At 40.6% G+C, this 26,171-nt stretch overlaps 1 long non-coding RNA gene across 1 annotated transcript; it reads left to right on the top strand.

Moving 5' to 3' along the window:
• The first annotated feature begins 21,047 nt into the window (after positions 1-21,047).
• LOC110691719 lies at positions 21,048-25,725 on the top strand. The gene is made up of 2 exons (XR_002505331.1): positions 21,048-23,863; positions 25,242-25,725. It is a non-coding gene; the product is annotated as an uncharacterized LOC110691719 (long non-coding RNA).
• Positions 25,726-26,171: the final 446 nt, after the last annotated feature.

Here is a 26,171-nt window from a genome sequence, read left to right as displayed (position 1 = left end):
TAACTGAATATATCAAAGGTATTAAACCTTTTGACCTTCTAACCCCGACTGTGCTAATGCAGTCCATGCTGCGCGTAGAAGGGCTGAAAAGGGCCTACGTTAGGAAGCAGGATGAGGTAAGACGAGCTAAACGAGAGGCGTCGTAGGCCCATAACGTTGCTCAATATTCCATGATTGTGCATGAATTAGAAACTAAAAGTATAATCATGCAACAGGAAGACTCCATCAAAAAGCTTCAAAAATCCCTCGATGAAGCCCGGACAAAAATTCATAACTTCTAGGCAGAGAAAGAGAATGGTGAAGAGGAGGTGAAGAAGACGGCGGAGTCTCTCAAGCTCTTTGAGGCGACCAAAAGGGAGAACTCTTTGCTGCTGACTGAGAACTGCCGCCTGAAGAAGAATGCAGCTTCCGCCAGTCAGAACTTCCAAGCCACCTTGGAAGCGAAACAATGCCGGCTCATCGAGGAGAATGAGCAAGACTGCGAAAACCGCATGCAAATGGCTTGGTCCCTGGTACATCCAGAGGCGGAATATGTCGTCTTAGAACTAGCCTACAAATACTCAGATCTTGCCATTTTGGCCAAGGAAACAAACCAGCCGGCCCCGGAGCCTTATAAAGTGTGGGCCAGGAAGGATATCGAGGCTATGCAAGCGGAAATGGGTGCACACGGGGACGAAGATGCCGGTGCTGAAAATGAAGAGGTCCAGGCTGAAGAGACCCTTGCCCCTCCTGCTCCTGAGGTCGCTGCCAAGGATCCGTTTGAATCTTGATCTTTGTTAATTTTGACTCTCCGGCTTGCGTGCCTCGTATTTTGATGTATCTCTTCTTTATCCCGAACATGGGTCTGGCTAACAATTTCTTTTGGCTATTAGCCAATTTATACATTTGCCGGCTGAGTCGGCTTTATTTCTAATCAAAATTTCAATTTGCTTCAATTTATACATATCTGCTTAAATTTTTACATTTCGCCGCTTTGCTTCAACTTCAATTTACATTTCTAATGTGCGTGCGGTATGGCGGATGTATGAGCCTCCTTGTCCCTGGACAGTTGTGTGCGTGGTAGCTTCCCTACGCTAAGCACGTAGCCGTCCAAACGAGCATACGGAGAATAAGCAGGCAGTCCCTTGACCATTTTGAGAGTTTCTGAATTGGCTAAGTAGGGATAGCAGACGTTATTTGCTTATGCCCATCGCTTATCCGACTGTTTGTTACCCTTCGGGTAATCACTCTTAGGCACTTGATATGAAACAATCAACCTTTGTACGGCTGTAATACCTTTAAGTGAGGACCATAAATACCGATTGTGCCACTTTGGGGCCTCATGCGGTTGTGTCAATAACCGACTGAGTGTCTTTGAGTGGTCGCTTGCGCTATTTTGGAGCGTCATGCAGCTGCATCCCAACCTTTACTTCTTAAGCGATTGGCGAGAGACTGACTGTGATGCTTTGAGCAAAAGCCATGTATCTCTGATCGAGATTTCGGGAACCGTCTGCGTCACTTGGGAACAACATGAGGTATCTCGATTTCAATTGCATATTCAAGCGACTGTTTTAACCTGGAAAGTTAGTTTTTAGCCGTTTGTACGTTTTGATAGAACAATTTACCACCCAAATGGGAGATGTTCTCTTCGACGATTTCACCCAAAGGGGCGTCGTCGGATGTCTGCTAATGTTGAAGCAGGCGATTGGGTTAAGATAAAATCTGGCCTTTGGCCTCAAAATTTGCCCAGTCGTGTATTGCACAAACAAGAGTACAATATACAATAATTACGAAAATCTGGCCTTTGGCCTCAAAATTTGCCCGGTTGTGTAGTACACAATCGGGGCTTTGTACAGAACAAAAATTAATAAAGCACTTTTTCATTAATACTTTATTTGCAAAAAATTACGAATCTCAGAAGTAGTACTTTTTCAAGTTATCTACATTCCAAGTTCTGGCTAGCTGCTTGCCGTCCGGAGTTTCCAAGCGGTAGGTGCCGCCTCTAACTTCTTCAAAAATCCGGTAGGGACCTTCCCTATTAGGAGTTAGCTTCCCTTGCTCATTGGCCCTGCCGGTTGCCTCCATTTTTCGTAGCACAAAATCCCCCATTTTCAAAGGTCGTTTGTGCACTCTTTTATTGTAGGCTCTAGTCATTCTCAGGCGGTATATCTCATGACGCAAAGCGGCATTGCCCCTGCGCTCCAGGAGTGAATCCAATGCTAGACGCATGGCCTCCCAATTTGCCTCTTCATCATAAAGCATGATGCGAAGTGTTGGCTCATGAAGTTCAATAGCCAGGACGAATTCAGTGCCGTATGTCATGAGAAATGGGGTTTCACCGGTTGCCCTTTTTTCAGTTGTTCTGATGGCCCACAGGATGTGAGGTAACTCATCCGCCCAAAGACCACCACCCCTTTCAATTTTCTTTTTTATACTGTCTGAGATCAGTTTGTTGAAAGCTTCAACTTGACCGTTTGCTTGGGGACGGCCGACTGATGCGAAACAGTGTGAGACCCCTTGATCTCCCAACCAGTTCTTGAGGGTAGACATCTCAAACTGAGGGCCATTGTCAAAAACCATAGACATAGGAACCCCAAACCGGGTGATGACGTTTCTCCAAATGAAGAAGATGACGTCCTTTGTCTTAATGCCTTAGACCGCCTCTGCCTCTACCCATTTGGTGAAGTAATCTATAGCCACTAGTATGTATCTTCGTCCGCCTGAGGCAGGCATATAAGGACCTAAGATGTCCATGCCCCACTTTGCAAATGGAACCGGGCTGTAAATAGCTGTCAGGTCAGTAGCCGGACGATGTATGAGCCGGCCAAATCTTTGCACTTGTCACACTTCTTCACCATTTCCATGGCGTCTGCCTCAAGGGTAGGCCAGAAGTATCCCTGCCGCCTGGCCCTCTTTGCTAGAGTTCTGCCGCCTATGTGTGAAGCACAAAAACCCGTGTGCAGATCCTCTAGCACCTCTTTCCCCTTCTCTGGGGTTACACACTTCTACCACGGTTGGAGGTAACCCTTCCTGAGGAGTTCTCCTCAATGGATCTCAAAACTTGAGTCCCGCTTCTTCAGGGCAGCCGCTTCTGAAGGGGCATCCGGCAAGATGTCGTCTGCCAAATAAGCCCGGATGGCATCCATCCAGGTTGAACATCGGTCAAGAACTCCAAAGGGATCATTCTCAATGCTCCTCTTTTCCATGACTTCCCAGAAGATAGACCGAGGCGCATCGCAAGAGGCGGATCACGCCAATTTTGATAGAGCATCCGCCTAGTTGTTTTCTGACCTGGGCACTTGACTCAGGTTAAATTTGTCAAGTGTCCCGGCCTCATCTTTGACCGCCTGAAGGTATTTGATTATTGTCGGATGGGTGGCCTCATAGTCACCATGGTATTGGCTGACGATCAACTGAGAATCTGAACAGACGTCAACTTTCCTTGCCCCTGCTGCCTTACACATGCCAATTCCGGCTAGCAGGGCCTCATACTCCGCCTCATTGTTTGAGGCTTGAAACTTGAACCGTAGTACATATTCATATGTATTTCTTTTGGGAGACTTGCAAATTACGCCTGCACCACAACCGTTCATAGTAGAGCTCCCGTCTACATGTACCTTCTAAACCTGATCAATGTTTCCCGGCTCATCCAGCCTGGTCATTTCGACAATGAAGTTAGCAAACGCCTAACCCTTCACTGCTTTCCTCGGTTCGAAGGCTATTTCCCAGCTTTGCATCTCAATAGCCCATTTGAGCATTATACCAGATGACTCTAGGGTTGTCATTGGCCGCTTGAGGGGTTGGTCTGTGTAGATTACAACCAGATGTGCCAAGAAGTATGATTTCAACTTCTTTATGGCCATAAAAGGGAAAGGCCAATTTTTTCAACCAAGGGGTACCGTAGTTCAGCATTTCTAAGCACATGGCTAATGAAGTACACTAGGAGTTGATTGCTGTCTCTTTCAGCTAAGAAAACGGCACTGAGGGCGTGATCTGAGACGGCCAAGTACATGTAGAGAACCTCCCCAGCTAAAGGACTAACCAGCCGGGGTAAGGAGTGAAGGTGCTCTTTCAGCTTTTGGAATGCCGCCTCAGCATTTTCCCCCCATTCAAATCTTGTCTTCTTTTTTATTGCTTGGAAGAAGTAGAGGCATTTGTCACCTGACCGAGTGAGGAATCTTCCCAACACCGCCAGGCAACCAGTTAATTTTTGTACTTCCTTGACAATGCAGGGTGACTTCATGTCGATAACTGCCTGTACTTTTTCCGGATTTGCCTCTATTCCCCTTTGAGCAATCAAAAATCCGAGAAACTTCCCAGACTCAACACCAAAGACGCACTTCTTGGGATTAAGCATGACCTTATGCCGCCTGAGGGTGTTGAAGGTTTCTCGGAGGTCAGCAAGGTGATCCGTCTGCTGCTTGGATTTGACTATCATGTCATCAATGTACGCCTCTACATTACTTCCAATTTGATTAATGAAGACGGTATTAATCATACGCTGGAAGGTAGCAGGCGCATTCTTCAACCCAAATGGCATCACCGTATAACAGAATAGCCCTTGATCAGTGACGAATGTCATCTTTTCTCGATCTTTTTTCCACAAGGGTATCTGATGGAAGCCTGAATAGGCGTCCATGAAGCTCATCAAAGCATGACCAGTTGTAGAGTCGACCAGACTGTCGATCTTTGGAAGTGGATAACTATCCAGGTACCACAATCACCAAGGGCTAATTCCCCAATTTCTTCACCTCTCCATCAATTTCAAATGGCTTTTCCAAATAAAACCTTGAGAGAGTTTGGTGTTCCTCCACCTTATCAAGAAGCGAGTATGATTGCTACTCCCACTATTGAAGCAAATAATTTTGAGATAAGGCCCACCCTTATCACCTTGATAGAGGGTCACCAATTCTCCGGGGCAAAACACGAGGATCCCATTGCGCATCTCAAGCAATTCACACGGTATTGTAGCACCGAGAAGGCAAATGGGGTGACTCCGGAGTACATTTTGTTGAGCATGTTCAAGCTTTCTCTCACGAGTAAGGCAAGCGATTGGCTTGATAGGTTGCCTCCAAACTCATTAAACGCATGGAATAAGGTAACTTCAGCGTTCCTTGGGAGGTTCATTCCTCTTGGGAAAACAGCAGAATTGAGGTCCAAAATTTCAAATTTTCAACAAGAGCCCGATGAGTCACTTTAGATGCTTGGGAGAGATTCAAGAGCTATCAACAACAATGCCCACGCCATGGCATGGAGAATTGGCTCTTGCTCCATGGGTTCTATAGGGGTCTTTTGAGAGTGGATCGCATATTGTTGGATGGGGCATTGGGTGGACCAATCATGAACAAGCCACCGACGGAAGCGCTTAAGATCATAAAGGATGTAGTTCAAAACTACACCGATTTGAGTCCCGACAAGGGAAGCATCTCCAAGAAGGGAGGAAGGTATGAGGTTAATGCTATTAATATTATTAATTCAAAATTAGATGCTTTGCTCTCTAAGTTTGATCAATTGCACTCCTCTTCCCTTTCCACTTCCCCACATCAAAATTCACATGCATCTAGTTCATCTAATAAAAATATGTCAATACAAATAATGTCTTGTGATACGTGTGGAGGTGATGATCATGTAGCTTCCAAGTATTATTTGCTAAATGATTCATGCTCCCCCTCCCCTCCTATGGAAAAAGTTAATGCAATCAATAATGGTCAAACCAATACTAGGTATAACCTTTATTCCAACATATATAATGAGGGATGGAAACATCACCCAAACATTTGGTTAGAAAGGGGGCGAAACCCATGGAAATGGTCAAGGTCAATATAGTGGCCAAAGGAATGTTCAAAATAATAACCAAGGAAAATATAGGAACCAAGGTAATGGTAACTATGTGTCAAATAACCAAGCAAACCATCAAAATGACAATAGGTACCACCAAAGAAGTCAATATTCTTCTAACAATAACCCACCCGGTTTTAATGGAGGAAATAGACCAATCCTTTCTCCTATCCCTCAACCACCTCTCTAAATTCAAGCTCTCCCTCTTAAGTCAAGTCTAGAAACAATCATGGAAAAATTTGTTGATATGCAAACAAAAAAAACAAACGACTTAGAGGAGAGTATCAAGCAAGTGCAAGCCCACAATAAGATGCTAGAAACTCAATTAACTCAACTAGTTAATATACTTAAGAGTAACAATTCTAGTACATCTTTGTTGGGTTATGCGGTGACAGACACCGCGTGGAAACAAAACCCAAAAACCGGATCGCATGCATAATAATTACAACATTAACAAAAGCATGCAAATAAGCAAAACACAAACACATAAAGAGAAGAGATAGAAAGAAACTCACCCTAGACGTGTGCTTGGGCTCACTCAATGAGCTCGGAATTGAAAGCTTCAAGCTTCGCAAGTGCGAAACCTCCGACGGCTCACATCCTCGCTCACCGAACCGAGACCGACCTCGTAGCTTAGATGGGCTAGACCAAAAATAACTTAGAGTTTACGAACTAAGGTTTTCTCGCTTTTAGAGATCCCTTAGAGTTCACCAACTCAAGTGAAATTACCAATACCAAATGATTGGTATTTATAGGGAATTGTTCCCAAGAATTCCCATCATCTTTCAATGTAGGATAGTTGGTAAAATGCCAAAAGAAAGATTTAATTAAATTCTAAATTAAATTAAAAAAGGTAAAACAATCACCAAACAATAAGTGTCACAAGGAGAGCAAGGGGGTAGGTAAGGACCAAAAGGTGAGGACCACCTTCCCCTTGCTCCCCAAGAAAACCCTCACAAATGACCGGCCCTAGTAGGAACCGGCCAACTGGCCGCTCATCCTTGAGCAACAAGGAGCTCTACGCTGGCAGCCCTTGTGCTCAAATGGGCCAGCCAGCTAGGCCTATGCGCTACTCGCATGCCAAGCAAGCCTTGCACGCTTGCGAACTGCTGAGCGGCTAGTGCTAGCAGCAGCTAGCGAGGCCCAGCGAGCTTGCTAGTTGCTGGCTTTGCTAGCACTCCTAGCTTACTGGCACGCTAGCATGTTGTTGCGCTAGCGAGCTAGCGCTGCTAGCATGCAATGCTAGAGAGCTAGCATTGCTAGCTTGCTTGGCATGCCGAACTGCCCAGCTAGCACGCGCATGTTGCTGCTAGGCTTATGGCCATGCCTTGCGTGCTAGCAGCATGCTCCTAGCCTTCGCATGGCCAGGCCATTCCAAGGCTAGGGTTATACGTTGTGACTTGTTGTTTGACTGATTTTTCTGTCTCGTCGATCCCTAAATACGACTCGGCTTTCAACGCTCGGCTCCGACGCTCTAAGCTCGGAATCCGACGTCTTAGTTCGTAAAATCTCTATCGACTCATTTAATCCTTCGGATTAATTTGTCGCTTTGGTTCGGTTACACGATTGGGTGTGACCCGAAGGGTTCAGTTAAGAGCAAGCTGTAATATTAATTACATATTAACATTACTGATCGGAAGTGGCCTCCAACTAGGCGTTCCGATTACTTGACCTCACTGAATAACTAATTTTCCTAATTAATTTTGAACCCTCTATCGGAATAATACACTTGTTCGAAGGATACCATTCCTTTCAATCTCCCACTTGTCCTTCCAAACAAGTGCACTGTTTGTTTATTGCCTGTTTCTTATGTCAATTAATGTCTCTTCATGAACTATAAGGTAATATTCTTCGTCATCCTCATTACGTCCAGAAGTGTTTCTCAATTTCTGAGTTCGACTGTCAATAAGCAGATGATTTCTAAAATCCATCTGAGCACGGCCATGCATTTTCACAGTCTCGTTCTTCGAGAGGCCTTATAAACAACAAAGACATATTCCCTTTTTTCAATAGGGGGACATTCCCAGTCTTGCATTGTTAGCTTCCCTTACTAAGAGGCCCTAGCTACTTGAGTGTTGCCTTTATAATCCCCTTGTACGGCAGACGTTTGACAACATCAAAACGGGCTAGTACTCAAACAAGAGAACTTACAATACTCATGGTTGAGAAAAGAGGTTCTGATAGCCATAATGAGTAACACACTACTAGAAATAGGCCGTTTTTTCGACGGAATCGTTCCGACAGACATAAATTCCGTCGGAAAATTCGTACTTTCCGACGGAATTAGGGCCTGTCAGGAAATTCCGTCGAAAATGGTAGGTTACGACGGAAAATCCGTCGGAATTCTTGCGACGGAAATTAGTTCCCTCGAAACTATAGGCTTTCGACGGAATATTCCGTCGGAAAGTAAAATTTCTGGCGGAATTAAATCCGTCGAAAATTTCCGACGGAATAATCCCTCGGAAATCCCAAAGATTTCGACGGATTTTTATTCCGTTGGAATCTTATTTAAAAAAAAAACAAAAAAAAAACAAACAAAAACCATAAAAACCCGGAAACCCTAATCCCCCTCCCCTTTCATTTCTCTTTTCTCTCTCCTCTCTTCTGCCTCTTTTCCCTTTCTCTCTCCTCTCCTCCTCTTCTCCTTCCTCCTTCTTCTCCCCGTAATCTGTCTCCTCCTTCCTCATCTAATCTCTTCTCCTTCTCCTCTCTATTTTCCATTGTCTTCTCCTCCTCCTCCTTTTCTCTTCTCTCTCATCAACCACAATAACCAAACCGCCATTGTCATTTTTAAAGGTTTTTAAGGTCAATTTCGACCAAGAAAACTCTAAATCTAGAGGTTTCTTGGTCGAATTTGGCCTTATTAACCAAGTTTGAGGTGAAGTTCGAACCTATTTCAGATTTTGAGGTAAGTTTTCGTGATTTTAATTTTTTTTGTTTTTTTTTAAATTGGTGAAATTCGATTTTCGGTTGGTTTTTGTGGTAGGTTTCGAACGGTTTGGGTGGTGACGGTGGTGGTTTGGGAGGGTTGGGAATGCCGAGGTGGGTGGTGGTGGTGGGGATCTGGGATTTGTGGTTAATTTCGAACGATTTGGGTGGCTTGGGTGTTTTCGGGGGTGGTGGGTGCGTGTGGTGGGTGGCTTGGGTGTTTTCGGGGGTGGTGGGTGCGTGTAGTAGGTGCGTGTGGCGGGTGTGTGCAGTGGGTGCATGTGGTGGGGATGGGGGGGGGGGGGTGGGCTAGTGGTAGGGGTGGTGGGGGTGGTGGGTGCGTGTGGTGGGTGTGTGCAGTGGTCTGGTGGTGGGGGTGGTGGGTGCGTGTGGTGGATGTGTGCAGTGGTCTGGCGGGGAGGGGGGCTGGAAGTGGTCTGGTGGGGATGGGGTGGTGGGCTGGTGGTAGGGGTGGTGGGTGGGACTAATTTTTTATTATTATTTTTATTAACATTTCCGACGGAAATTTCTGTCGAAAATCCCGTCGGAAAAGTGGCTCTCGACGGAATTTCCCTCGGAAAAAATCGAATTTCCTACAAAGTGTAATGCGACGCTGCTTTTCGACGGAATTCCGTCGGAAATGGGCATTTCCGACGGAATTTCAGGGTTTTCCGACGGAATTTTTCCGTCGTTGATTGGCTGTTTTCTAGTAGTGATATACTTATGACGATTGTTAAATCTCTTAAAGTATTCTCATAGGTCGATTCGGTATAGTTCCAAACTAATACCTGTGTAAATGATTTATGACATTCTTGTCCCTGTAGCACAAGAAACGGTGTTATAAGTCATACTACACACTAATCTCGCGTGGTCATTAGTCGTCCAACTTTCAAATGACCTTGATTAGGGATAATTTCGATATGATATTCAACATTCACTTAATAGGTGTTTCTTAATCCAAGACATTGTCTTGATACCCTATTTTGAATATTCTTAAATCGAATGGACTAATTATTTAATTCTAAACCACAATTAAATATAATTGGAATAATAATTTACAAAAAAATTAAATTACTCCATAAATGAATGGTTCAACATAATGTTTTACATTAAGATCTCAAGAACTTAATTAAAACACACAAACAGGGAAATCAAAGCCAATCACCAATATGCCTGATTCCTATTGCCTCAACGTGTATGGGGTGTTTCACTTGAGGCAAAGGTTTAGTAAGTGGATCGGCTACATTGTCGTCTGTTCCAATCTTGTAAATTCTGATTATTTCACCATCGGACTTCCATTCCCTTATCATGTGAAATCGCCTCATGACATGTTTGACTTTCTAATGCTCCCTTGACTCTCTAGCCTAAGAAATAGCCCCACTATTATCACAATAGAGGTCTATTGGTCCCTTTATTAAGGGGAGAACACTAAGTTCACCAATGAACTTACGAATCCAAACTGCCTCCTTAGCTGCTTCTGAAGCTTCCAAGTATTCGGCTTCAGTTGTAAAAGCTGCAGTCGTGCTTTACTTAGCACTCTTCCAACTGAACGCTCCTCCATTAAGACAACACACGTATCCTGATTACGACTTGAAGTCGTCTCTGTCAGTCAGGAAGCTTGCGTCGGTATAACCTTCAACAACCAAATCCTTACTCCACCATATACTAGAAATTTATCCTTGCTCCTTTTCAGGTACTTTAGGATATTCTTGGCCGCAGTCCAATGCGCCTCGGTCTGATTAGTATCAGCTGGTAGCGCTCAAAGCATACGATAAACTTGGCCTGGTACATATCATGGCATACATGATCGATCCAATAAGTGAAGCATATGGAATCTTACTCATTTTCTCTCGCTCATCAGGTGTCTTTGGACACTGTTTCTTGCTGAGAGTTATGCCATGAGACATGGGAAGGTGGCCTCTCTTGGCTTCCACCATATTGAATCGTGTCAAAGTACTTTGGCTCAATCCAATCATCCTCTTAGATCTATCCCTATAGATCTTAATGCCCATTAAGAAATGGTCCCAAATCCTTCATTAAGAAACACTTTCCAAGCCAAGTCTTTAGACTCCAACATTAGAATGTTGTTTCCAATGAGCAATATATCATCGACATGTATGACAAGGAATGCGATGTCACTCCCACTGACCTTCTTACAAACACAAGACTCTTCTGGATTCTTGATAAAACCAAACTTACTAATGGCTTCATCGAATCGCAGATTCCAACTTCTGCTTGCCTGCTTTAATCTATAAATGGATTTCTTAAGCTTGCATACCTTCCCAGCATTGTTCGGACAACAAAACCTTCTGGCTGTGTCATGTACACAGTTTCTTCCAAAATCCCATTAAGGAAGGCGGTTTTGACGTCCATTTGCCATATCTCATAATAATAATATGCGGCAATTGCTAGGATAATCCGGACGGATTTAAGCATGGCAACAGGCGAAAAGGTTTCATCATAATCAACGCCGTGAAATTGTCTGTAACCTTTTCCACCAGTCTAGATTTGTATACATATACAACTCCATCTTTGTCGATTTTCAACTTGAAAATCCATTTGCAATCGATCGGTGTATAACCTTCGGGCAAATTAACCAAATCCCAGACTTGATTTTCAAACATGGAGTCCATCTCGGATTTCATGGCTTCTTGCCATTTTGCAAAGCCAGGGCTCATCATAGCTTGTTTGTATGTCTCTGGTTCATCTTCATCCATAACTAGGATGTCTTGATTCTTGGTTAAGACAACATCGAGGTATTTGTCTGGTTGAGATCTTGGCCTTTGCGACCTACGTAGGGTAATAAATTGAGCATTTACATTGTCTTTTTGAATTTGAATTTTATTGGTTTGACTCTGACCATTTTAAACAGTTGCTTCCAAAGCACTTTGATTGCCAGTTTTGTCAGGCTGACTTTGTTGCTCATCTTCTCGGACTTCATCAAGTTCAATTTTCCTCCCACTTATCATTTTGGAAAGATGCTCCTTTTCCAAAAAGACACCATCTCTAGAAACAAATACTTTGTTCTTAGATTGGTTGTAGAAGTAATACCCTTTGTTTCTTTTGGATACCCCACAAAGAAACATTTGTCAGATTTGGTGCAAGCTTGTCAGACATGAGTGTCTTGACATATGCTTCGCAACCCCAAATCTTAAGAAAAGACAATCATGGAGGTTTCTTCGTCCATAATTCATATGGAGTCTTTTCGACGGCTTTTGACGGAGCGCGGTTTAGTGTTAGTGCCGCAGTTTGAAGTGCATGTCCCCAAAAAGAGATAACATGATCGGTAATACCCATCATGGATCGACCATGTCTAACAGAGTTTGATTTCTCCGCTCGGACACTCCATTCCATTGTGGAGTTCCGGGAGGTGTCAATTATGAGAGAATACCATGTTCTTTCAGATGGTCGTCGAATTTGTAGCTCAAATACCCGTCACCTTGATCCGATCGAAGGGCTTCGATTTTCTTGCCAAGCTGATTTTCCACTTCACTCTGAAATTCTTTGAATTTTTCAAAGGATTCATATTTGTGCGACATAAGGTAGACATAGCTTTACCCACTTTAGTCGTCCGTGAATGTGATAAAATAGCGATAACCATTTCTTGCGATTGTGCTCATTGGTCCACATACATCCATGTGTATAAGACCTAATAAGTCACTAGCCCTTTCTCCCAACTTGGAGAATGGTTGTTTATCATCTTTCCAAGGAGACATCCTTCGCAGCTTTTCAAACGACTTTAAGTCAAATGAATCAAGAATCCCTTCATGAAGAAGTTTCTTGATGCGTTTGATGTTTATGTGGCCAAGACGACAATGCCACAAGTAGGTTTGATTCGACTTGGTGGTCTCAGCCCTTTTGGTGGTATCATTAACATTATAAACCTGTTTGTCTAATGAAAGCACATAAAGACCATTTTTTGAATATGTCGTACCATATAAAACATTATCATCAAGATAAAATGAACAACTATTTTCCTTTATCTGGAATTCAATCCTTTGGCATCCAACGCTAAAATTGAAATAATGTTTTTAGTAATGTTTGGAACATGATAGCGATCTTCGAGTTCTAAACAAGCCCAGAGGGCAAAGACAAATTGAGTGTTCCAACGGATATGGCCGCAATCCTTGCTCCATTGCCTACCCGAAGTTTCACTTCTCCCTTCACTAGCCTTCTACTTTTCCATAGTCCGTGAGCATTGGAACAAAGGTGTGAGCCACATCTGGTATCTAATACCCATGAAGCTTTGCTAGTAAAGTTAAGGTCTATAACATATATACCTGATCCAAAAGTAACGATGTCGTTCTTCTTATCCTCCTTGAACTTGAGGCAATCCCGTTTCCAATGTCCCTTCTTCTTACAGTAGAAACATTCGGAATCGGATTAAGAAGATGATACCTTCTTTTCCTTTTTGCTCTTGGTAGCTTTTGACTTAAGCGGAAAGGTCTTCTTACCTTTCCCCTTGTAGCCCTTCTTCTTTTCCGGGCGCTTGAATGGCTTGCCCTTCTTGACCATAAGCATATCATGCTTCCCCTTATCCTTGAGAGTTTGCTCGGTCTGCTTCAAAATCCCATGAAGCTCGGTGAGGGTTTTCTCCATGTTGTGCATATTATAGTTCATCTTGATTTGATCATAGCCTTTGGGCAGCGAATGGAGAATAATGTCAATTGCCATCTCGTTCGAGTATCCCGCATCAAGTCTCTCCATGTTCTCAAATAATCTAATCATTTTGAGCACATGAGGGCTGACGGGTTCTCCTTTCTTGAGCTTGCTCTCAAGGATTTGCCTATAGGTCTCGAACATCTCAATTCGACCTGCTCTTGAAACATATTTTGAAGTTCAGATATGATCTCAAAATTCGTCTCCTTCTCAAAGAAAGTCTTTTGGAGATCCGAAGAGATTTTAGCCAACATGGTGCATTTGACATCCCGATTGGCAGCGTGCCATCGGTTTAGGGCAGCCTGAGTGACCTCCTCATTAGGAGTGTCGGGAATTTCCTCGTCAAGGACATATTCCGTTAGCTCTTGCATGAGAACTATTCGCAAATTCCTTTACCAATCAAGGAAGTTTGTCCCATTCAATTTCTCCTTATTGAGAATTGAGCGGAGAGGAAACTGGTTGTTGTTGGTGTTAGTAGCAGACATTCTTCTACAAACGAAAGAATTTACAATGAAAACCCATTCATAAAACCAATAAGAAAGAAATTTAGAGCATACATGCAAGTTTTCTATCTAATTAAGCGTTTTATCCGCACATTAAAAATTGTCCCTTTTAGGCGAGAATAAAACGATTCCAAGACCCCAAAAATCAAAAAGTGATTAAGCATGCTTTGGCTTGTCTTAACACTTAATATTTAAAGGTAAGCAATCCAATTGCTAATATCTCTAAGTTATTCTTGGTTCGATAAAATGTCGCATCTAATGTTTTCTTGACGTTTATCTCCATTGCCACGACATCTAAGGACTCCTTATTGATATCGTTGAGTTTAACGAAAACTAACGCGTATACCTAGTATACCTTATGTCCCTAGGAAAGTAGTAATGCCTTTCTTTGGCATAGCCCATTACTATTCTCATTAGTTCGGTAAGTGTCATTTTGGAATGGCAAATTTTAACTTAATTTTATAGGGACTTAGGGTTTTTATGTTGGTTGATTTAAGTGAACTAAATTAATCATCTAACATTCAAAATCCTAAACATGCATCTAATATTGCAATTATATATAAGAAAAATGTATAAGGCATAAATAAAGACGCATTTGGCAACTAGCATGACCCTTTGAAACTTGAATCTTCAAATCTTCAAGGGCCTTCATTGCATCTTCTTGGCTTCGTCTTCTTAGAAACGCCGTCTTTGAGACATAACCACCAATTATGCAACAACTAGAAAAGTTAGGACTAATCTAAATAAATTAAGTAAAAAAATACTTAACGGCACGCAGTTCATATTTAGATTTACAAAAATACAAAACGGAACGCAGTCCTTATTTACTATCCTAGTCGGGCCCCATTAGTTGCCATTTTGTAAAACCTGCATTAGAATATCTATTCCATTCATCAATTCACTAACGTGAATGGCCCAAGCATTTTACAAAATAAATCAAGCAACAATGTAAAACGAGCGCAAACTAGTAACTAACTTAGGTGGTTAATCCAATTAATGCGCCTAATTAAAACTAGTCAAAGTGATTATCCAATTATGTGAACTAACGCAATAATAATAGCTCAAAACGATTAATGAAGCTCCCACTAAATTTCGTATCCAACTTAATTAAAATTAATCCAAGTAAAATTAATTAAGCCGGTTAACCCAAAATTTTGCCAAATAATTTTTGCAAGTGCCAGAAAAACCGAGGCCTAGCCTCATTTTAATTAAAAATGCAAAACTTAGCTAAATAATAAACCCCCAAATGGCCGAGTGCCTAGCATCCAAGCCATGAGGCTAGGCTTGCTAGGCACCCAAGCCTAGAGATCATGCGCGGGTGCTAGTCGCACAACCACAGCAACGTGCCATGCGCCTGCTAGCATTGGCAGCGTCGCAGCATGCCTAGCATGCTTGCGTGTCGCTGGTGCTAGCAGCATGCTAGCGCGCATGCTTGTGCTGGTCGCAGGCGTTGCTAGGTAGCCCTGCCTTGCGGGCTCGGCGCTGCCTGGTAGTCGCAGCCCGCCCACCACACGCATACTCCCTCGCACACACTCGCACATGCCTTGGCTCGGCAGCAACATGTGGGCTACCGCAAGCAGTCCTGCTAGCCAAGCCTGGGTGCTCGAAGCATCGGCTTCGATTTTGCGCTTATTGTGCTTCCGGATTTTATTCCAAATTTTTGTGTGACATAAAAATTAATTCTAAATTGATTTTAAAACTAATATTGAGTAATATTGAAAATAAAACAAGTCCAACTTAATTAAATTCAATTTTAGTGAACAAACCAAAATTTATTCAAGAACCATTCTTTAAATTATTTTTGGCTCAACTTCATGCAACAAACATTGAGGGTTATTCTCACAATTAATTTAACTAACATATATTAATAATGAGATTTGACAAAATGGTTGAATAAATAGTCAATCATCTCGATCTAATGAAAAAATTTATCCAACACTTACTTATGCACATTTGAATATTGTAACCTTCCAATATGAAGAACAATAATATTTCAAGCATAAGTATGAACATTTAAGATTTTAATCAACTTCCAAAATGATCAAAACCAAAAATTTGTTCATTATGGTTTTTAGTAAGTTAAGATCCAACCAAATAAACAATTAAAGATTGAATCTTTAACACTTTAGGGGCTTCAAAAATCATATTCACCATAAACTTTCACACTTCAAGCAATTTATTTGCAAGAATGTGAAATTTCAAGTTTATGTGAAATTAAGCACCAATATGACTTCATAAAAATGCTTAATAAGGGTTAAAATTGCAGAAGATTAATGGTATAATCAAACACATATTCTAACAATTGCATGCTATAATTAATCAAGGTTCAAAGATTTTAAATTTTTCGTTCCAAACGAAAAACCCCTCGAAAAACCACTTATGGGGTGAATTTGGCTTCTGGATGGTCTTTTTTAATCACTTTGTAGGTAAAGAATGATTTAGAATGTCAATTCCACCCAAAATTCACTATTTTTGAGTCGAAATCGGGGTTCGTAGGCCAAAATTAGAATAAATGCAATTCTAATCTAATTAAAAACGAGCTCCTAATCTAATTAGGATGCTAAACCAGAACTTTAAATCCATTTAAATCACCTTAATTAATTTTTAATTGTAAAAATTAAATGCAAGATGCTCTTATACTACTGTTGGGTTTTGTTGTGTCCGACATCGTGCGGAAACAAAACCCGAAAACCGGATCGCATGCATAATAATTACAACATAAACAAAAGCATGCAAATAAGTAAAACACAAACACATAAAGAGAAGAGAGGGAAATAAACTCACCCTAGACGCGTGCTTCGCTCACTCAATGAGCTCGGACTTGAAAGTTTCAAGCTCCGCAAGTGCAAAACCTCCAACGGCTCACACCCTCGCTCACCGAACCGAAACCGGTCCCTACCTTGTAGCTTAGATGGGGCTAGACCAAAAATAACTTAGAATTTACGAACTAAGGTTTTCTCGCTTTTAGAGATCCTTTAGAGTTCACCAACTCAAATGAAATTCCCAATACCAAATGATTGGTATTTATAGGGAAATGTTCCCAAGAATTCTCATAATATTTCAATGTGGGATAGTTGGTAAAATGCCAAAAGAAAGATTTAATTGAATTCTAAGTTAAATTAAAAAGGCAAAACAATCACCAAACAACAAGTGTCACAAGGAGAGCAAGGGGGTAGATGAGGACCACAAGGGGAGGACCACCTTCCCCTTGCTCCACAAGAAAACCCTCACAAATGACCAGCCCCAATAGGAACCGGCTAATTGGCCGCTCATCCTTGAGCAACAAGGAGCTCTACGCTGGCAGCCCTTGTGCTCGGATGGGCCAGCCAGCTAGGCCTATGCGCTGCTCTCATGCCCAGTAAGCCTTGCGCTCTTGCGGGCTACTGAGCGGCTGGTGCTAGCAGCAGCTAGCGAGGCCTAGCGAGCTTGATAGCGCTGCTAACTTGCTGGCATGCTAGCATGCTGGCGTGCTAGCGATGCTAGCCTGCAATGCTAGCGAGCTAGCGCTGCTAGCTTTCTCGGCATGTCGCAACTGCCCAACTAGCACGCGCATGCTGCGGCTGGGCTTGCGGCTATGCCTTGCGTGCTAGCATCCCTTGCTAGCCGCATGCCCTAGCCCTCGCATGGCTAGGCCATTCCGAGGCTAGGGCTATACGTTTTGACTTTTTGTTAGACTGATTTTTTCGTCTCGTCGATCCCTAGATACGACTCAACTTTCGACGCTCGGCTCCGATGCTCTAAGCTCGGAATCCAACATCTTAGTTCGTAAAATCTCTATAGACTCATTTATTCCTTCAGATTAATTCGTTGCTTTGGTTCGGTTACACGATTGGGTGTGACCCGAAGGGTTCAGTCAAGAGTAAGATGTAATATTAATTATACATTAATATTACTGATCAAAAGCAGCCTCCAGCTAGGCATTCAGATCACTTGACCTCACCGAATAATTATCTTTCCTAATTAATTCCGAACCCTCTATCGGAATAATACACTTGTTCGAAGGACACCATTCCTTTCATTCTTTGCCCAATCAAGTTATTCATCCTAGAGAACATTGTAATGCAATTATGACTAGATGTGGGACTACCATAGAAGAGACTCCACCTATGAGTTTGCAAAAAGAGAATGAGAGTGAGGAGGTTAGGGGTGAGAAAAAGTGTGAGGAGTCTAAGTCAAGTGGGGATGAAATGGTTGTCATGAGTGAGTCCACCACGGTGAGCTTAGCCGAAAATTGTAGTGCAATTATCAAGAACCACTCACCCACTAAATTAAGATCCCGAAAATTTCTCCATTCCTTGCTCTATTAAAAACATTTCCTTTGAAAAAGCCCAATGTGATGTAGGAGCAAGTGTGAGTTTGATACCTCTTTTGGTTTATGAGAAGCTAGGCATAGGTGGTTTGGTACCCACCGATGTCACTCTTCAACTTGTCGATCGATCCACCAAATTCCCTAAGGGTAAGGTTGAGGATGTCTCACTTAAGGTGGGCAATTTCATTATTCCCGTTGACTTAATATTGTGCTAGAAATGAGGAAAGATGCCCTCACCCCCCTATCATCCTAGGCCGACCTTTCTTATAAACAGGTGGTGCAATTATAGATGTAAGGGAAGGTAATCTCACATTGAATGTGGGTGATGATGAATTTTGTCTAACTATTGATCCTAAGAGAGGACGTCCTTCCCCCATGAAAGCTTGCATGACCTTAGATGCACTTAATGATAATGATTTGCATGACTTGAGAATGCTTTGTGCCACTAACCCTTTTTTTTGTGTTTATGAGTCAAAGAAATCACCTCAAGACGATGCTTGAAGAAGGTGAGTCCGACGCTCATAAGGATGAAGCGGTTGACACTAAAGCTCCTAAGAGGAAGAGGAAGGGAAAGCCAAAGAGAAAAAGGAAGAAGAAGAAGGATTCTAAGGAGGTTTCTAGTGACTTTGCTCTTAGTGTTAGTCAAGAAAATGATTTGATTTTACCCATGAAGGAAATTTGTAACAATGGTAACAAAATGGTTTCGAACTTTATCCCACCTTGAGGATATTTTTTGAATTTGCGTCAAACTATTGACATTAAAGAAGCGCTCCCAGGAGGCAACCCGAGTATTTTTGTTTTTACTAAAAAAAATGATGAGATATGACAGAGCTCGAACTAACACTTTAACAATTTTGAGTGTTTGCTCGTGCTTGGTTTTGTTATAGGATGATTTACTCGAGAGGACAAAGGATAACAGTCTCGGAGATACACTTAGGAGCGGGCGATCCTCTAGTGGCGCGTGCCCGCTCCATCTGCATTCAACAAAGCAGGAACTCCAACAGCATTAGGAGCGGGCGCTCCTAACCATGTGCTTGCCCTCTTCTATCCAAACCACAAGAGGCAAAAACCTGATCAAGACTAGGAGTGGGGCACTCCACCCCACCTGCACGCCCGCTCCTCTTATCAGCTCTTTAAAAAAAATTGAAAACGAAACAAGAAGTCGAAATCAATTTAGGAAAGGAAAATCATATTGCACTTCAAATGGTAGGAGCGGGCGCTCCATCCTACCTGCACGCCTGCTCCTACACCATTTGGTAATTTCTGAGATTTTTTTTAATCTTTTTTCACCCTCTTTCATCTCCCACCTCCCACCTCTCATTTCACCTTTCCCCTATTCCCTCTCCTCATTTTCCCATCTACTTCTCACTCTAAAACCCTCATTTTCTCTACATTTTCTCTTCAAATTCATCATTAATCCTTCAAAAATTTCACTCGAAATTCACAAATCCTTACTCTACATCTAATTCTCTCTCTAAAAACCACAAATTTCCACAAAATTGAGCAAAAATTCAAAAACTCACAAATTCTCCATAGAAGAACAAAAGCAAAGGTTGAAGGATTAAAGAAGGAGCTTAGTTGAGTAATGTTGGACAAAAATTTAGAGTATTTTTTATACTCTAATCGGTATAATTTCCCACTCTACTTCACTTTCCCTCTTGAACCTTAGGGTTCTTCTTTGAATTTCCTTAATTTTGTTTATTTCATGTAAATTGTGTAGTTATTTGCATGTTTAGTTGAAATTAAACAAATATTTTTGATTATTGAGAATGGTTAGTGAAAATTTGTGAATGATTTTTGGAATAGAGGTGTTGTGATTGAAAATTGATTATACTTGGTGAATTTGTGAACCTGATTTGTGTGAAAATTGGTGAAATTGATTTTGTTTGTGAAATTGTGTGTTGGGAGATATTGTTTGGTTGTGTTGTATTATATTGTGAAACAGGTACTTGGATTTTTACGGGGGTTTGAAGTTAAGGGTGTGTGTGGTGTTGTTGGTTGTTGTTGAGTGAGCTTCTTGAGTAACCATCCCCTAATTAAAAAAAATGAAGAGAATCCTTGGAGGAGGTAAAAAAAGAAAGCCTAATGAACCTCAACCATCCCCAACTCCTTCACAACAAAACAATCCTAACCCACCACCAACCATAAGAATCCATGAGCGAAATAAAAAAGCACACAGTGACCTTTTAAAGAGAAAATTTCTCCCAACCCATTTCTATCACAAAGAATCAATGGAGCTACTGTGGATCGATGAAGGAATAAGAAGAGTAGCCAACAATTTCGGTTGGCTAAACTTCTTAAATCTTAAGGAAGAAACATATGCTTCCTTAACTCTTGAATTCCTTTCATCGGTCACTATGAAGCGCATAAATCTTGAAGGTGAACCATTAGAATGTGAAATAAAGTTTAGGATGTTCAATACCGAGAAGGTCCTAACTTAACTAGATTGAATGAAATCTTCACATGGCCCACCTCAAACCAAGTGTATGACCCCAATAGTACTTACTTCTCTAGCTACGAGGAGCAAGTGTGGTGGAACACCATTGCGAGGTATCCCCATTTCACAACCCGGTCTAGCCATGCTAGCCACATTATCCACCCCGTGCTTTCGAATCTTCAAGAGAATGGTGAGCTATGCTTGTTTCTCTAAGCAAGACTTAGGGAAACTAACAAAAGAGGAGATCAAATGCCTCTTCATAGCTTCAAGATTCGAAGGCAATGTGAAAGGGAAACGTGAACATGGGATATATGTTCATTAAAAGATGTATATACATGAGGTTAAAAGGCGAGATTAAGTGTGGGGGAATGATGTCGATTATAGCGAGGAATTTAGGATTTGGTGCCTTTTTAGACCAAATGGTCCCGATCCATGGCTCTAACTTGATTGATATCAAGGAACTTTATGATATGAAGAAATCCTTGTTGAAATTTTGGGCCAGGTTGCCCTTACTAGAATTTAAGTAATTAACGACAACTCAATAACCACGATAAAAAAAAATTCATTGTTAAAAGCATATTTACGAGGACTAAAAATGTTTCTCGTGATTTTTGAACTATTGTCGGTAATGATGTGATGTGTTCCTCGTTAATAATTTTGAAAAAAAAAGAAAAAATTTACCGTCGTTATTGTTGTATCTGAAGCGGGGATAACTTTCCCCTCCCGCCGTGCACTTGAACTCCAAAACAAAACCCTTGTTTCTCAATCAAATCTTATTCTCAAAAATTCAACCCAAATCGAAGTTAATCAAAAGTGCGTCAGATTGAGGTTTGTTCTTTCTCCAATTTAGAAGATAATCATAAGCTAATAAATTGAAGGATAATTTTCTGCATTTTGGTATGTAAACAAATCTCTTTTGAATTACATAATTGTAGTTTAGGGTTTAATTTTCATTTAATGTGATGGACTTGTTAATTTGTTGAGGATCTAAATTTTTTTTCTTTGTTCGATTATAATTGGTTTCTTTGATCCATTATTCGTTTTCAGTTTAATATCTTTAATTAATTAAATAATGAACCTAAATGCTCAAATTCGTTGAATCCTAATCAATCTTATGTAACTGAATGGGTTTGAGTAAATAAATGTAATTCGTTTTCAATCTAATGACTTTACTCTTAATTTTACATTAGTTGTTCGATTTTAAATGTGGTCTGATGGTTTTCATTCTGATCCATTATTCTTCCCCTTTTATTAGTGTAATTTCGTTTGATTATTTGTGGAATTACTCAAGATGGGTGATTTATTGAATTTGTTATGTTAAATTGGTAATCTGATTCCTTTTTTCTTAATTTATATAGCTACTTGCATGTACTTCCAAACTATTTCCTTCTATTTATCTTTTATGGGAAATGAATAAGTAGGATCATGACTCATGAGTGTTGGCAGTAGATGAAATATCATCAAATAATTAATGATTTGTTAAGGAAGTTGGGCTAAAAACTTAATGGGTATGAACTAATATACATGCATACTAGCTAAAAGAAAAAAGAGGGGAATGGGGTATGACTAGTGTTAGCTACAAGCAGCATAACAATCATTATATGCAACAAAACCATATAGCTAATTGAAAATATGGAGTTGATTTTTCGTTCTATAAATGTAAATGTTTTATTTATAGCTAGATATAATTATATAATTTTTGGTTGGATAATTCAATTTCTTTGTGTAAAAAAATTAATTACTTCACGCTAAACTGGGTAATTGTTGCAGAAACAATGGTTTGTTAGCCTCAATTGGACTTGTGCACAGCCTTGAAATGTTATTGTTCATGTGTTTGGATTCTTTTGGCCTTGGTGTATGTTTTTAGTTATATAAAATTTTATATGCAGTGTGTATTGTAATTTTGGTTCTGATCCAATAACAAATTTAAAGTGATACTTATGTTCTACACTTCTACAAATTTTAGTTGATGACTTGGTCATAGATTGCTCTTATCTAATTTGCTAGCCTGATGTCTGCCATTGAAACTTGATGACTGACGCACTCTAATCGAAAAAGAATTGATTTGATATGCAATATGCAATTTGATATTAGATATTATCTACTTTGAATAATTCATACTTGATTAAATCATAATTAATAGTTATAATCAAAATGATATTCATATAGACTACATATGACTTAATTTTGTTTGGGGAGGGAGGTTGGTGGGGGGGGGGGGGGGTAGTGGAAAGAGCCCAAAGAGGTGACCGTATCATAATGTACTTTCTGTGCAGGGTTTCAGAGAAAGGTTATTAGCAAATCCAAAATTTTGAAACAAATTAGCTATTGAAGAAGCTATATCACTGACAACAACTCTGCTTGCACAGTATGAGAAACGGAAAGAAATTTTTTTTCTGGAAATTGACTATGTTGTTACCGACTCACTCAGGGGAGCTGTAGTTGATTTCTTTACTGTTTGGCTTCTAGCCCCAACCCTTTCCTTCTTATCTTTTGATAAGATGGGTTCATATGATAGTATGGATTCTCTAAATTTGTTGGGATCCATCCCAGACAATGCTTTTTAAAAAAATCCTATTGGGAAAAACTGGAATCTGATCACCGGCTTGCATCAGTGGTTTTTGGTGGGCAGAAAGTTGTTGTAGTTGGATTTGTATTAAGCATTGCTACCGTTGCTTTTTTAAATATCCTATATGCACTACGTAATTCTAATTAAGTGCCGATGACTACACGGAATAATCAAATTTGGTTCATGTAGCCAACCCCACTTGTGGGATTAAGGCTTTGATTGATTGATTGGTTACGTAATTCTAATTGTGATAATTAATACTACTTATATTTTAGCTTAGTGTAGCTAATTAAGTGCTCTCTTATAAGTGATTGATGGGCTCTAACAAATAGATGTTGAAGTGTATATGTTGACACCATGCGCTTTAGCTTTGTAGATAGGAGTTGCTACTTAGTAGAAATGCATGTATTCATGTTTGTATTATCATGCTCATTTTGTTAAGATCATCTACCTAATCATCTCTATTCTTTGTCAATTGGTTAGCACTTGGTAAAGATTATAGGCTTTAAATTTTATATCATATGTTAGAGTAGTAGTCAGATACTAGAGCTTATCATTTCTTTGGATTCTTGTGACATCTACCGATCTACCTAAGTTTTTTATGCTTGATATTTGTTAATTATCATGATTGTTATTCTTTTGTATTACTACCTTCCGTTTTTTTTTATGTGCAACTTTGGCACATAAAACGGTTCACGAGGCAAAAGATTGAAGGGCAAAGATTAAGAAAGTATAATGGTGATTAATATATTATAAGAGTATGTAATTAAGGTGGAGAGAGAATGTTTGAATAATTAATCAAACCACCCATTGCCACCACCAAGACCAACCACCACCGCCGCCGCCTTCACCACCACCACTGTCGGCTTCACCACCACCGCCACTGGCTTCACCACCACCACTACCACCCCCACAAAACCACCACCACAACCGACCCCAAGAAACCACCACCACCCTCACGTCTTTCCTTCTTTTTTCCGGCAGCCCCCTCCCTAACCAAAAAACCCAGATCTAACCCAGACCACCTAGACCCACATCTAACCTAGACTACCCCACCACCTAGACCCACATCTAACCTAGACCACCCCACCACCTACGCCACCAAGACCCAACCCTAACCCAGACCACCCCACCACCCAAACCCACCTCTAACCCAGAAAATCGAAACCCAGAAAATCAAAATCAAAACCCTGAAAATCAAAATCAAAATCAAAACCCTGAAAATCAAAATCAAAGATGAAAGAGAGAAAGCCGGTGGTCATAGGGAGCAACAATTGGGCCGGAATCATCACCGGTATCCGAGAACCCACCACCGCCGGCGCCGTGAACAAACTTGCAGGCGTTACCATTCGAAAAAGGGTCGTTCAAGAGACCCAGTTTTCGTTCAAGAATTCGGGTCTTTCATTGATGGGTTCGGGTTTGGATTCGTGTTTCTGGGTTTTGTCGATGAGAGGGAGGAAACGACGGTGGCGGAAATGGTGGTGGTGGAGAGGGCGGAGATCGGCGGAGACGACGATGAAATGGGGGTTGTTGGGGAGGTCGGAGTTAGGGTTTTGAGGGAGGAAAGAGGAGTAGGTGGAAACGATGAGGGTGTTGCAGGGGTGGAAAAGGAGGCCGGGGCGGGTTGAGACGACCGAGAGGATGGTGGAGATCAGGAGGAGAGAGAAAATGGAGGTCACCGACGATGACGCCATTGAAGGAGAAGTGAAGAGAGGAGAGAGAAAATGGCAGATTTGGGGGAATTTGGGATTTCTGAGGTGATGAAGAAATTGGGAATGAATTTCTGAGGGGAGGTAGTCTTGGAGAAGGTACAATTAGGTTAATGATTTTAGATTAGATAAAAAAGTTATTGTGATTAAAATAAGATAAGGATAGCATTAAGAAAATCTGAATTTTTAAGTAAGGGTAAGTTTGTAATTTTCAGGGTTTTTATTTACCAAAAATAGAATGAAAAAGGAAAGTTGCACATAATAGTGAACGGACTAAAATGGCAAAAGTTGCACATAAAAAAAAACGGAGGTAGTATTATTATTGTTGGATGTGCAGTTTACAAATTCAATGTTTTACATTAAATCAATTTTTTTTTATTATTCTGACAAAATTTTGCAGAGTAGCACTGACAAAGAGCTCAAATCAGGTAGTAATAACAATTATAACTACTAACCTTAATTTCTATTTTTATGAAGTTTTTTTTATTTTTATATAATGGAAGCTAAATTGGTACATGATGAATGTAGTATTACTTATTTTTTGAAATTTTCAGTTAAAAAGAGAGGTCGTAGATGATACGGAGTATCAAGGCTTTGATGTGATTGGAAGATAAATCTAATTTGGTTTACTCTCGGTCTTTAAATTTGGCTCAAACTTTTTTTGGTTTTTCTTTTATTGATTAGTCTTACTGTCCTATAGATAGTGTGGAATTTAGAAAGGATGTAATATTGTAACGTTGTTGCTGGGTTTTAGCAGACTTGAAATTTAATAATTCATTCAAAATTTATTATAATGATTTTTGTCTTATTTTTTATTTATCTTGAGTTTTGTAATTTAATTAACATTAATTGTATTAAAAACTGTTGGTAAAAAGGCTCTTATTAAAAGCATTTATCATTAACGACAAAGAATATGGTCGTGAATATCCTAATTAAATTTTTTTTTACTGTTGGATATGTATTTCACGAGGGAATATTTGGTCGTCATTGCCTAGTTGTTTATCGTGAATAGAAAATCTATTCACGGTGAGTCTTTTAGTCATTATTAATAGTTAACAACAGAAAATATGTTGTCATTATCTAACGATGAACATCGTCGTTAAAACCAATAACGTGGGAGCCTATTACATTGAACAAACGACAAAAATTTATTCGTCGTAAAAAGCTTCAACGACAAAATAATTTGTCGTTAAAAACCCCTTTTCTAACAGTTGCGCTTTAGTTCGAAGGTCAATGGGAA

The sequence above is a fragment of the Chenopodium quinoa genome, unplaced genomic scaffold, assembly GCF_001683475.1.
Source record: "Chenopodium quinoa cultivar QQ74 unplaced genomic scaffold, ASM168347v1, whole genome shotgun sequence".
Classification (NCBI taxonomy): Eukaryota; Viridiplantae; Streptophyta; class Magnoliopsida; order Caryophyllales; family Amaranthaceae; genus Chenopodium; species Chenopodium quinoa.
Note: the sequence above shows the minus strand (reverse complement) of the source record. Positions and strands in the feature narration are given on the sequence as shown.